The sequence below is a fragment of the Ovis canadensis genome, chromosome 3 (genome assembly GCF_042477335.2).
Source record: "Ovis canadensis isolate MfBH-ARS-UI-01 breed Bighorn chromosome 3, ARS-UI_OviCan_v2, whole genome shotgun sequence".
NCBI lineage: Eukaryota > Metazoa > Chordata > Mammalia > Artiodactyla > Bovidae > Ovis > Ovis canadensis.
The window spans coordinates 52,413,223-52,426,823 of record NC_091247.1 but is presented as its reverse complement, the minus strand read 5'-3'; the positions used below and the strand labels follow the sequence as shown (position 1 = coordinate 52,426,823).

At 39.6% G+C, this 13,601-nt stretch overlaps 1 non-coding gene across 1 annotated transcript; it reads right to left on the bottom strand.

The window, feature by feature from the left end:
• Positions 1-429: 429 nt before the first annotated feature.
• LOC138438521 (U1 spliceosomal RNA) lies at positions 430-588 on the bottom strand. Its single transcript, XR_011256443.1, has one exon. It is a non-coding gene; the product is annotated as a U1 spliceosomal RNA (small nuclear RNA).
• Positions 589-13,601: the final 13,013 nt, after the last annotated feature.

The window sequence follows — 13,601 nt, the reverse complement described above, 5'->3', positions numbered from 1 at the left end:
GGAGTTAGCTACTCCACTATTTTAGTTGATGGTCATTCTTAACACATTAGTTTTTGCACTATATGTTAATCTATTTTTATTTATTTATTTATTTATTTTTACTGAGTTCTGGAAGGTTTACTCAAGCTAGTAAACTATATATAAAGCAAGACGAGAAGGAGGCAACAGGGAATGAGAGGTTTGGATGGCATCACTGACTCAATGGACATCAGGTTGAGCAAATTCAGGGAGATAGTGAAGGACAGGGAAGCCTGGGGTACTGCAGTTCATGGAGTTGAGAGGAGTCGCATGAGTTAGCGACTGAACAACAACAAATCTCTACATATCTACTGATAGATATATCTTGTGTACATATCTAGACCTAGATTTGGGCATTTTTATTTCACTTTCAATCATATGTTTACCCTCTCCATTGTTTTGTTTTAACACCAGGGTAAAGTATGAACACAGTTCCCCACTACCACAAATTATGCAGTTGAGTTTCCCACATTTGGGGAAATCACAGTGCATATCTGAAATGCAATCGATCAGCCTTGCTCTGGGAAAACCATGTTTTTGATTATGGTACCTCCCCTGCCAGGTAAGAATATCCCCTGGGTTTTAATTCAGTCATCTATTTCTTACTTAGTCAACCTTTCCAGCTCTCAGATTTCTCATGTTTTGCTAGATATAGTGATTCATGGAGTCCACATGAGAGCAGCAAGTTAAATATCTTCTAAAGACTTCTCCTGTATTGTTGCCATATTAAGGACTGGCCCCTGGTTTTGAACAAGATAAATTTTTCTCACTCCAAATTCATTCTCATCATAGGGTTGCAGGAAAGGGGACTCCTTTCAGGGCCCGAGAGTGGGCTCTTGTTAACCCTTGAATATGAATTGTCTAAGGAGACACACATGCTGACAAACTAGAAATTTTAAGAAATGGGATCTGGAAAGGGGCACCCAAGAGGAGAGCAGTAGGGTAAAGGAACCCAGGAGAACTGCTCTCCCAGTGTCCAATTTTATGGCAATGGAGTTAGTTTCCTGGTTGTCTCTGGCCAATCATCTTGCTTGGCCCATAGTCTGACTCAGGATCCTTGTTGCTGGCACATGCATTTCTTAGCCAAGATGTATTCCAGAAGAATAATTCTGGGAGGTTGGTCATCTCCTCTTCTGGCCTTTCCCATATTTATAGCAGCAACTCTGTGTTCCTGATCTATCTGGACCTCCTGCTGTGAGGAACTCAGGCAAGTGGTCATTATCCTATCTAACCAAGGCAGGTAGTTTCATTCAATAGTTCCCTAACAATAGTTTGTAAATCTTTTTTCCAAGAAAGCAATGCTGCATTCTTCTGTAAGCCTTCCCCCCACCCCCAGCCCCCGCAGCCCAGTTTTAAGCATCAGTTTCTTTTCCTAGGTCTCCAAAGATATCTTATTATAAAAGTGAAAGATTTTTATGAGGCCATCACCAAAAGCTATTTATAATGAATGTCTATAAACCTTTAGTTATTTTAATGCTATTCATTATGTCTCTTGATTTTCCTGCTATTAGTTCAGGAATTTATTTTTCTCTAAGATACTAGATATAGCTTATTGCAATCATTAGGATTCCACTATGTTACTTTAATCAAGCAATTAGAATGAGAGAGAACCCTTATCCATCTCTATCTGTGTCTATACCAGCATAATTTTCTGAACTCTGAAACATGAGGAATTACTGAAAGGTAGACAGAAGCAGCATTTCTAGAAGCACTGCAACTGCATGGTGAATATGGGAAGGGATAAAAAGAACTCCCAAATACCCGAAGGGGAGAAGGAACCCAAAGCTTATTTTTTCCACTCTCCTTCCTCCAAATAGAAAATATGCAAGTAACTCTTAAAAAAATTAATTTTAATGAAATAATAATTTAAAAGAAATTCTACACAAATTGGAGATTTTTCATATCCTTTACTAAGTTGTTCAAATGTTTCATAATGTTTGGAGACTGAAATCTAAGTATTATTCCCTCATGCTGCTAACACACACAGACATATTCACATTTTCAAAAATACATCACCCAGTATTTTTTTTTTCTGCATGCTGTGAATCATTGGAAGATTTGAATGTCCCTCTCAGTAAGTTAAGAGAATTAATGTGAAATCCTGAGGCTATAGTGACAATGTTGTAATTGTCCTTGGTGACTTTTAGATTTATGTCAAAAAGGCACAAGGTCAACTATAATTCCAATTAGAACAAAGTGGAATAAAGTTCTGCACAAAAGACCAATTTCATTAAATGCCAGCAGTAAATATGCATTTCTTTTAAGAGTGAGGCTTCTGGACTTCATGAAGAAAAGTGTTTCTTTCTTTCTTTTTTTTTAACTCCTGAATAAACAAGGCAATTTTTGACATGAAATAGACTTAGCTTATTCCAAATCTGAATTCCGAGATGTCTTGGGAATTTTTCAAGCTTTCTCAGCTATTATGTTTTCCATTGATTTTTATTATTTTATAATCAAAGTAATCAGTTATTATAAACAATCAATATTGCTTTATTTTACCCAGATATTATCAATGTCTTTGTCACCATTTCTTATGCAACAGAGTCCTTTTTTTAATATTCCCTTAGTGAGCTCTTTGGTGATAAAGTCTCTCAGTTTTTGCCTGAAAATTATTTTCATTAAGGTAATAGGTTATCAATTGTGTTATCTCAGTCTGTTGAAGATATTCTACTACCTCTGGCTTCTCTCACTGCTGTTGTTTCTCAGTTATAATGACAAGCAAGTTTCTTTGACAAAGTTCTAATTTTATTTCCCAGATGTTTGATTTAAATATTGTTTAGAGCAGTGGTTCCCAAATTTTGCTGTACATTAGTTATCACCTAGTGAAATTTTATAAATCCTGATGGCCCTGATTGCACCTCATACTAATTTAATCAGAGTATCTACAGGTGGAAGCAAGGTATCAGAAGTTATTAAATATTGCCAGGTGAGTATAATGTATAGCTAAGTATGAGAACCACTGATTTAGAATTTTCATACATCATCAGTATAAATATAAATCACTTCACATGTTATCATAGATTCCTGGTTCCCTCTCCCAGTCTGATTCAGTGTATCAGATATGGGGCACTCCAGTGGGAATAGTGTCAGACTTTATTTTTTGGGCTCCAAAATCACTGCAGATGGTGACTGCAGCCATGAAATTAAAAAGACGCTTACTCCTTGGAAGAAAAGTTATGACCAACCTAGATAACATATTGAAAAGCAGAGACATTACTTTGCCAACAAAGGTCCATCTAGTCAAGGCTATGGTTTTTCCAGTGGTCATGTATGGATGTGAGAGTTGGACTGTGAAGAAAGCTAACACCGAAGAATTGATGCTTTTGAACTGTGGTTTTGGAGAAGACTCTTGAGAGTCCCTTGGACTGCAAGGAGATCCAACCAGTCTATTCTAAAGGAGATTAGCCATGGGTATTCTTTGGAAGGAATGATGCTAAAGCTGAAACTCCAATACTTTGGCCACTTCATGAGAAGAGTTGACTCATTGGAAAAGACTCTGATTCTGGGAGGGATTGGGGGCAGGAGGAAGAGGGGACGACAGAGGATGAGATGGCTGGATGGCATCACGGACTCAATGGATGTGAGTTTGAGTGAACTCCGGGAGATGGTGATTGCCAGGGAGGCCTGACACGCTGCAATTCGTGGGGTTGCAAATAATCAGACACGACTGAGTGACTGAACTGATCTGAACTGAACTGAGCCATGTGTGCACTGAAGAAATACTCTTATAGAACAAAGATCTACTCAATAAGTGGTTCTTGGAATCACAGCATCAGAATTACTGGTGAGCTTGTTAGAAATGCAAATATTTAGGGCCTATTGACATCTACTGGGTGAGAATTAATGAACCTAAGGAATGTTTACTTTTTCAAGCTTTCCAATTGATTCTTATCCACATTTAATCTGAGAACCACTGATGTAAAGCATATGAAACCTAAGTATGTGGCTACTAATCAGAACTACCTATCAAGCCACTATACTAGACTTCTTAGCTCTCCCTTATTGTCCACCATGGTAATGAGTACACCATGTAGTAAATGACAGAGAAACAAAGTCAAAGGATGATATCTGCATTTAAGTTTGTATGTGTAATAAATACTCAAAATTATACTTGATTAAACTAGTTAGGGAAAGGGAGCTTTTTCTGAAAATGTAAAAGGATTAAGGTATTATTTAGTCATAACATTAAAGAAAAAGAAGATAAGAAAAAGGGGAAGATGATTATATTCACTAATGTGTGTTCGGCCCTTTTTCTCAGGCACTTCGCCAAATTTGAATTACCTGTCTTATCAAAGAATGGAAAGTTGGAGGAAATCACTTATTAAAAGTTGTTGCAATTCAGGGATGCTTTGGCTTTGAGGGATGTTGATAATCCAGATGAAGCCAATGAGAAAAGCCCACAGTTGTGGGGGATAACACTTGTCCTTAAAGGAATGTGGTGATATTATGCCTGTTGTCTAAGCCCACACAGATTCTAGGTAATAAAAATCTTCCATCAACAGTGATCTGTTATGATATCTTTGGAATAAATCCCAGTTGTAAATGACATGATAAAGGCAGAAGTCAAGTCCTTACTTTGCTGTCAAGTCTTAGATGAGGAATCAAAGCTTTATCCAAGTGAACTGAAATTTACAGCAGTACTTCCTTCCCAGAAGAAAAGACTTTGTCAAATAAAGAATAAAGTCCACATTAGGAAAGCATGGAAAGGTTTTCAGAAGGTCTTGACTTTACTGGGATACAGAGGTCAAAGATTAATTCCAGATCCTCCCCCAAATTAATTAACAAAATAATTATTTATGACAAGATTAATTTAAAACTTCACTTGGGGCATTTGGTCTAATACCTGGAATTCCAATACCTATTTCAGAAAAATATTAGAAGACACAATTTCTAAGATTCGTTTCTACTATGAATATTTCTGGTTATGTTCCTCCAAATTCTATTTTTAAAAAGCGAAAAGATTCCTAGGAAAATAATGTAGATATAAAGGGACTTTTAAGTAGAAAATGATGGCTTTAAGTGTCTCTACTGATTCCTTGTTGCTTTCCATTTGGGGAGAATAACAAGGCGAGGGTTTCATTTAGTTTTTCAACATGTAATATTTTCAAAGAGTCAACATTTTAAAATGCATTAAAGGGTGTAATAAGCACACATTTTTGATGAATGACTACTGCTTTTAAGCCTTTCCCTATTCTTCTTTGTTCTACATCTGAATAGACTGATTAGAAGTTTTGCCCTGTCTCCTCCTTCAGTGCCTGTGGGAAATTCAAACCTGTTTAGAATGCCAGCCCATAGCCACTCTAAAAGCCCAGTCTATCCTTTCTGCCTTACTCAAGGCAGCCATTACCTGCTTTTGCCTTCTTGTTCCCTCAAGATTTCCTCACATAAATTGCTATTCAGTTGCTCAGTTATGTCTGACTCTTTGTGACCCCATAGACTGCAGCATGCCAGGCTTCCCTGTCCTTCACTATCTCCCAGAGTTTGTTCAAACTCTTGTTCATCGAGTTGATGATGCCATCCAACCATCTCATCCTCTGTCACCCCCAAACCTATTGTGGTGCGGTATCATGAGTTTTGTTACACAAACCAAATTCTGGGTGGAGATCTATTTTTTTCTCATGAAATGTGCAAAATAATGGTTATGTCAGCAAGATGTCTAGACCACAACCACCAGAAGCAGAGATCTCTTCTCTTGCTTTGGTTTGCTAACTGGCTCTGCTGCCTGTAGGTGAGCAATTATTTTGAGCTGCTGCTTACTCTGGGCTCTGTTGTTGCCTGCTGTGAAGTTTATGTTTTGAGCTTGGCTACATTGTGCTGCATTTGCTGAGTTTTATGGAACCCTTGTCGTATAATACTAGGAGAATGAAGCCTTCCTTAAAGTGGCCCTGAGTTGTACATCTCAGCTGAATTTATTCTGTGATTTAATTCCAGCATAGGCTGTGACAGGTGCTAGGCTCAGGAGAATGGCTTTTACCTTTTGGCCCTTGATTGTGTTTCTCAGTTTAGGATTGTCCCCTGTTCTATAAAAGATTCAGGGAGACTCATACTCTATGTGCTACGTGGACCCACTTGCATGGAGGAAATGTTACTATGCATTATGTTGAAGTCTACATTCCCTAAAGCAAATGACTCACTGCTGCTGCTGCTGCTAAGTCACTTCAGTGGTGTCCAACTTTGTGTGACCCCATAGACGGCAGCCCACCAGGCTCCCCCATCCCTGGGATTCTCCAGGCAAGAACATTGGAATGGGTTGCCATTTTCTTCTCCAATGCATGAAAGTGAAAAGTGAAAGTGAAGCCACTCAGTCATGTCCAACTCGCAGCGACCCCAGGGACTGCAGCCTACCAGCCTCCTCCATCCATGGGATTTTCCAGGCAAGAGTACTGAATTGGGTTGCCATTGCCTTCTCTGGAATGACTCACTAGGACTCTGCAAATTGCCTTTGCTGCTGCTATCAATACCTGTGACTCTGACATCAAAATAAATTCTGATACTCAGAGTTCTGGGGTAAAATACCTATGGACTACCTCTACCCCAGCCAAGAATTAATTCACCCATTATGATAGAAGGAACCCCTAAATCTGATGATACTGATTTGGGACTTTCTGAGGGAATAAACTTATAAATCTCCTCAGAGTAGAGAGGTTCGCCTAAAGTATATCTAGTAACCACACACACACAAAAAAAGGAAGTGTCAGTTGAAAAAATGCACAACCTAAAATTTGAGAATTATGCTTTATTTGATGGACAAAACCTAGGACATAAGTCCTGGGCACAGTATCTTAGATAGCTCTAAGACACTGCTCCAAAGAGGTAAGAGAGGAGTCAGGATATACAGGCATTTTTGCAACAAAAACCAGGTAGTCTGAACTTCAAAAGATTACTGTTAATTAAAAAAATACCCAGGTATTTCAAGTTAAGGAATTTAGTGCTTTTCTATGTACAATAAGTCTCCTACATACGAACCTTTAAGATGTGAACTTTCAAAGGTGTGCATGTGAGTTCACCTCTCCAGTCACATAAGTTAGTTCACATGTTTTGTGTATATTGTCATGTGTGTGACTCCTCTGCAAGTAGTTGTGGTTTTGTGTATTTTCACAGTACTGTATAGAGTACAGCAGTACAGTATCTTTATTTCAAGCTAGATCTGAAAGAGGACAGCTTCATTGAACTCCTTGCTGTACAACACAAGGAGTTTACTAATGAAACTGAAATGGAATTGGAGGCCCAGAGAAGGGATGAGAAGACAGACATGAACAAGAAGTAACCAAAAAGCTGAAGAGTATAACCATGCAGGAAATGACAAGGGGATTTGTTTGTTTGAAGAGGCACTGTTCTTCCATGGGGGAAAAACCTGAAACAAATATTCATAATGTACACAATTGGAAATCCTAAATTTACCCGAATAATTTATACAACAAAAAGACAAAAGGGTGCCAATTACCTTTTATGCCTCCATATCATATACTCTGAATTAACTTCAATATGTCCTAAAATGCATCAATTGGTAAGTGTTCATGTCCTTAATCAATGCTGGAGCTCAAATTAGAGTTAAACCTGGATATCCCACTAAATTTAACAAAGTATCTTAAAGGAGTTATCAAACACTAAACAAAAGACAGGTATGGTTTACTTTAACCATCAGAACAAGCATACTGCCTCGATTTCCCATGATCATAGAACATGTGAATGAAAAATGTCACCTGTCATATCAGCAAACTAAGGAGTCTGTGGCCATAAAGTTAGCAGCCACTACAGTCTCCTCCAACAGTGCAACCTGAGTGAGAAGAATAGGATGCTGGCCCTAGACAGTTAAGGTGGATATCAAGGAAATTATTTCAAAGAGCCCAGATTCTTGCATCTTTTCATACATAGACATATAAAAAGTACTAAATTAATTAACTTAAAATGTCTGGTTTTCTTTAACTAACAGTAATCTTTTGATATTCAAACTACCCAGTTTTTTGTTGCAAAAATCTCTTTGCATCCTGCTCCCCCACTTCCCTCTTCAGAGCAGTCCATCAGAGTTATCTGAGAGGTGGTTTTTCAGACTTAAGTCCTCAGTTTTTTCTGCCAAATAAAACAAAATTCTCAACTTTCAGGTTATGCATTTTTTTGGACACAAAATTATCTAAAATATCCCAATGTAAGCATGGATGCTCTGACCTAATGAATAATAATATAAAGCAAATTTTGACTTAAAGTTAAATTCAATCTTTGGAACTTACACATTAGCTTGATAAAACTGAAGCCAATTGACCAGCCCCACTTCCTCAAGTTAATATGGTCCAAAGTAAACTAAAACAGACTTTCAAAGAATGAAACTCATTATATAAGAACTATTTAGTGAAGGAATGATTATCCTCACTCACTGCTCTTCCACTGAATAGTCCATTTGGCCTGTTCTTAAACTTGAAAGAATGAATCGTAGATTACTGTAATTTTAATGCTATGGTATCACCTATATTATTAAAATTACTAACTTCATCCACAACTGGGTATTGTTTTTGCTTTGGCTCCATCCCTTCATTCTTTCTGGAGTTATTTCTCCACTGATCTCCAGTAGCATATTAGGCACCTGCCAACCTGGGGAGTTCCTCTTTCAGTATCCTATCATTTTGCATTTTCATACTGTTAATGGGGTTCTCAAGGCAAGAATACTGAAATGGTTTTCCATTCCCTTCTCTAGTGGACCACATGCTGTCAGACCTCTACACCATGACCCGCCTTGGGTGGCCCCACAGGGGATGGCTTAGTTTCACTGAGTAAGACCAGGCTGTGGTCCATGTGATTAGATTGACTAGTTTTCTGTGATTATGGTTTCAGTGTGTCTGCCCTCTGATGCCCTCTGGCAATACCTACCGTCTGACTTGGGTTTCTCTTACCTAGGACATGGGGTATCTCTTCACGGCTGCTCCAGCAAAGCGCAGCTGCTGCTCCTTACATTGGACGAGGGGTATCTCCTCACCGCCACCCCTCCTGACCTTGCACGTGGAGTGGCTCCTCTCGGCCCTCTTGTGCCCACGCACCCACTGCTCCTTGGATGTGGGGTTGCTTCTCTCGGCTGCTGCCCCTGACCTCAGGCGGAGGGGAGCTCCTCCCAGCTGCCACTGCTGGCCTTGGGCGTGGGATAGTTCCTTCCGGCCACTGATGGGACATATATGGGGAAACAGTGGAAACAGTTCAGACTTTTTGTGGGGGGGCTCCTAAATCACTGCAGATAGTGATTGCAGCCATGAAATTCAAAGACTCTTACTCCTTGGAAGAAAAGTTATGACCAACCTAGATAGCATATTCAAAAGACATTAATTTGCCAATAAAGGCCCGTCTAGTCAAGGCTATGGTTTTTCCATTGGTCGTGTATGGATGTGAGAGTTGGACTGTGAAGAAAGCTGAGCGCTGAAGAATTGATGCTTTTGAACTGTGGTGTTGAAGAAGACTCTTGAGAGTCCCTTGGACTGCAAGGAGATCCAACCAGTCCATTCTAAAGGAGATCAGTCCTGGGTGTTCTTTGGAAGGAATGATGCTAAAGCTGAAACTCCAGTACTTTGTCCACCTTATGTGAAGAGTTGACTCATTGGAAAAGACTCTGATGCTGGGAGGGATTGGGGGCAGGAGGAGAAGGGGACGACAGAGGATGAGATGGCTGGATGGCATCACTGACTTGATGGATGTGAATTTGAGTGAACTCTGGGAGTTGGTGATGGACAGGGAGGCCTGGCGTGCTGCAATTCATGGGGTCGCAAAGAGCTGGACACGACTGAGCAACTGAATTGAACTCAACAGAACTGAACTTCATCCAAGTAGCAACTGATAAATATTATGCTATCATAGATTTGGCCCCTCAGTCACAGTTTGCTTTCACTTTCAGTGTGAGATTAAACACCTTTTCCTGACTTCCCATGAGGTACCGCAACAGCCTTGTTATCACACACAATCTTTCCAGGCAAGATCTTAACCACATCCAACTTTCTCTGAGAACACAGGTATGGCATCACACAGCTTTTATCCTCCTCTGAAAAAAATCCATTTGCCATGCTCATTTAGAATATACAAATACTATAAAAGAGCTTACACACCAAAAGCCAATAAACTACTTCCCCACACACAGTGCAAGGCTCTGGCACATTAGATGAGTTCTGAAAAATTACTTGCTAAACCAAGGGCCACTCATATCCTGATACTTATGACAAAGAACAGCTAATGCTGTTACTGAAACCAAGCTTGCTCTACTCACTGTATTACAGGCCACTAAATCTTTGAGAGATGAGGTGTAGAGGCAAGAAATATGACTTTATTCCAAAAATTCACTGACCAAGAAGATGGCACACCAATGTCTCAAAATAACCATATTATTGAGGTCTGGATACCAGGTTCTTTCATAGAACACAGACCTGGGGGAGGTGAGGAAATGAAGTAAAAAGGCCTCTCATTTTGCAAATATCTCATAGGAGGGCAAGCCTTAGAGAGGAGATGTGTTAATTTCTTTCTTCCTCCCATCCACAGGTGGACATGGTCCTGAACAAAGGCACTTTAGTTTAATATTCAAGCATAGAGGCAGGGTCACCCAAGGCAGGCTATTATGTATAAACAGTATCCTTTAAGTGAACAAAAGCAATCATAAGCAAAGGTTAAAATAAAAGAAACAGATCCAGTATGGAGTCGGAATTGACTATTGCTGCAACATTCCCTCTTTCAGCATCTGCAACATTCAAATAAGTCCAATATCTTTTTTTTTTAATTTGGCTTCTAAGTAAAATAAGCCTATTGATGACATTATTTGTAAATTGTCCCAGCTTACATTAAGGCCCCTCCAACAAATGGTTCTAAAATCTGTACAAATTGCACTGCAAGAATAACTCCTGTTAATACCTCAGCAAAAAACTCCTTTACAGACACTTAGCAATTTCTTTCTCTAGATGGCCCACCATGGCCATACATTGCCCATGGGCTTTTGAAACAAGAATCTTCCCTCTTTGTCCCCATGATATATGCCATTAGAGCAGGAGTAGCTGGCCACATATTGCACTCTCCTGGAAACAGAGGTACTCATAGTCCCTGAATCTAATGGCTCACAGTGACCCATAGTCCCTGAACCCTTCCTAAAAGTTGATAGTTCTAACACAATTTTATAATTAGTATTTCATTTCAGAACTGATTTGTGAGACCTCATTTATTGGTTGTTAAATTTGTATGTATATCTGGATTTGTGGTTAGACTTTTTCTCTATTGATATTTGTATATCTATTCATGAATATTATCAAACAGTATTAATTATTGAAGCTTTATAGCATACATAGTACTTAATAGGAAAGTTAGTCCTCACTATTTCTGACTCACAGTTAATTCTAGAGCTTGCTAATTTTACAGCCCCAAATCCCTTCCCAAATTTTACTTCCTATTAGAATCTTCTGGGAATCTTTTAAAAGCCCAGTGTCTGTGCCTTATTGTTGTTCAGTTACTAAGTTGTGTCTGACTCTTTGCAAACCCATGGACTGAAGCACACCAGTTTTCTCTTTCTTCCACTATCTCCCTGAATTTTCTCTAATTCATGTCCATTGAGTCGGTGATGCCATATAACCATTTCACCCCTTGCCACACTTTCCTCCTTTTGCCTTCAATGTTTCCCAGCATTAGGGTTTCTTTCCAATGGGTCAGCTCTTTTCAGCAGTTCAGTTCACTTTAGTTCAGTCGCTCAGCCGTGTCCAACTCTTTGTGACCCCATGAATTGCAGCACGCCAGGCCTCCCTGTCCATCACCAAATTCCGGGGTTCACTAAGACTCATGTCCATCGAGTCAGTGATGCCATCCAGCCATCTCATCCTCTGTCGTCCCCTTCTCCTCCTGCCACCAATCCCTCCAAGCACCAGACTCTTTTCCAATGAGTCAACTCTTCTCATGAGGTGGCCATAGTACTGGAGTTTCAGCTTTAGCATCATTCCCTCCAAAGAACACCCAGGGCTGATCTCCTTTAGAATGGATTGGTTGGATCTCCTTGCAGTCCAAGGGACTCTCAAGAGTCTTCTTCAACACCACAGTTCAAAAGCATTAATTCTTCGGTGCTCAGCTTTCTTTACAGTCCAACTCTCACATTCATACATGACCACTGGAAAAACCACAGCCTTGACTAGACGGACCTTTGTTGGCAAAGTAATGTCTCTGCTTCTCAATATGCTATCTAGGTTGGTCATAACTTTTCTTCCAAGGAGTAAACATCTTTTAATTTCATGGCTGCAGTCACCATCTGCAGTGATTTTGGAGCCCCCAAAAATAAAGTCTGACACTGTTTCCACTGTTTCCCCATCTATTTCCCATTAATTGATGGGACCAGATGCCATGATCTTCATTGTCTGAATGTTGAGCTTTAAGCCAACTTTTTCACTCTCCACTTTCATTTTCACCAAGTGGCTTTTTAGTTCCTCTTCACTTTCTGCCATAAGGGTGGTGTCATCTGCATATCTGAGGTTATTGAGATTTCTCCCAGCAATCTTGTTTCCAGCTTGTGCTTCTTCCAGCCCAGTGTTTCTCATGATGTCTCTGCATATAAGTTAAATAAGCAGGGTGACAATATACAGCCTTGACGTACTCCTTTCCCTATTTGGAACCAGTCTGTTGTTCCATGTCCAGTTCTAACTGTTGCTTCTTGACCTGCATATGGGTTTCTCAGGAGGCAGGTCAGGTGGTCTGGTATTCCCATCTGTTTTAGAATTTTCCACAGTTTATTGTGATCCACACAGTCAAAGGCTTTGGCCTAGTCAATAAAGCAGAAATAGATGTTTTTCTGGAACTCTCTTGCTTTTTCCATGATCCAGCGGATATTGGCAATTTGATCTCTGGTTCCTCTGCCTTTTCTAAAACCAGCTTGAACATCTGGAAGTTCACGGTTCACATATTGCTGAAGCCTGGCTTGGAGAATTTTGAGCATTACTTTACTAGCGTGTGAGTTGAGTGTAACTGTGCGGTAGTTTGAGCATTCTTTGGCATTGCCTTTCTTTGGGATTGGAACATCAGGTGGCCAAAATATTGGAGCTTCAGCTTCATCATCAGTCCTTCCAATGAATATTCAGGATTGATTTCTTTTAGTATTGACTTGTTTGATCTCCTTACAGTCCAAGGGACTCTCAAGAGTTTTCCTCCAGCATCACAGTTTAAGAGCATCAATTCTTTAGTGCTCAGCCTTCTTTATGGTCCCTCTTTCACATTTATACATGACTACCAGAAAAACCATAGCTTTAACTATACACACATTTGTCAGAAAAGTGATATTTCTGCTCTTTAATATACTGTCTAGGTTTGTTATAGCTTTCCTTCTGAGGAGCAAGTGTCTTTAAATTTCATAGCTGTAGTCACTGTCCATAGTGATTTTGGTCCTTGTCTTATCTCATACTAATTCTATCAGAATGTCTTGTGGTCAAAGACATGCATTCATATTTCTTTAAGTCCCCAAGTGATTGCAACATGTACCAGTTTGTGAACCACTGCCTTAGGCAGATTCCAAGAGCAGAGAGCTCCAGATTGTTCACCAAGTCAATTATAAAACAAATAATATAACCTTTCATGGATGTGCTCTGAGATCAAGCTCC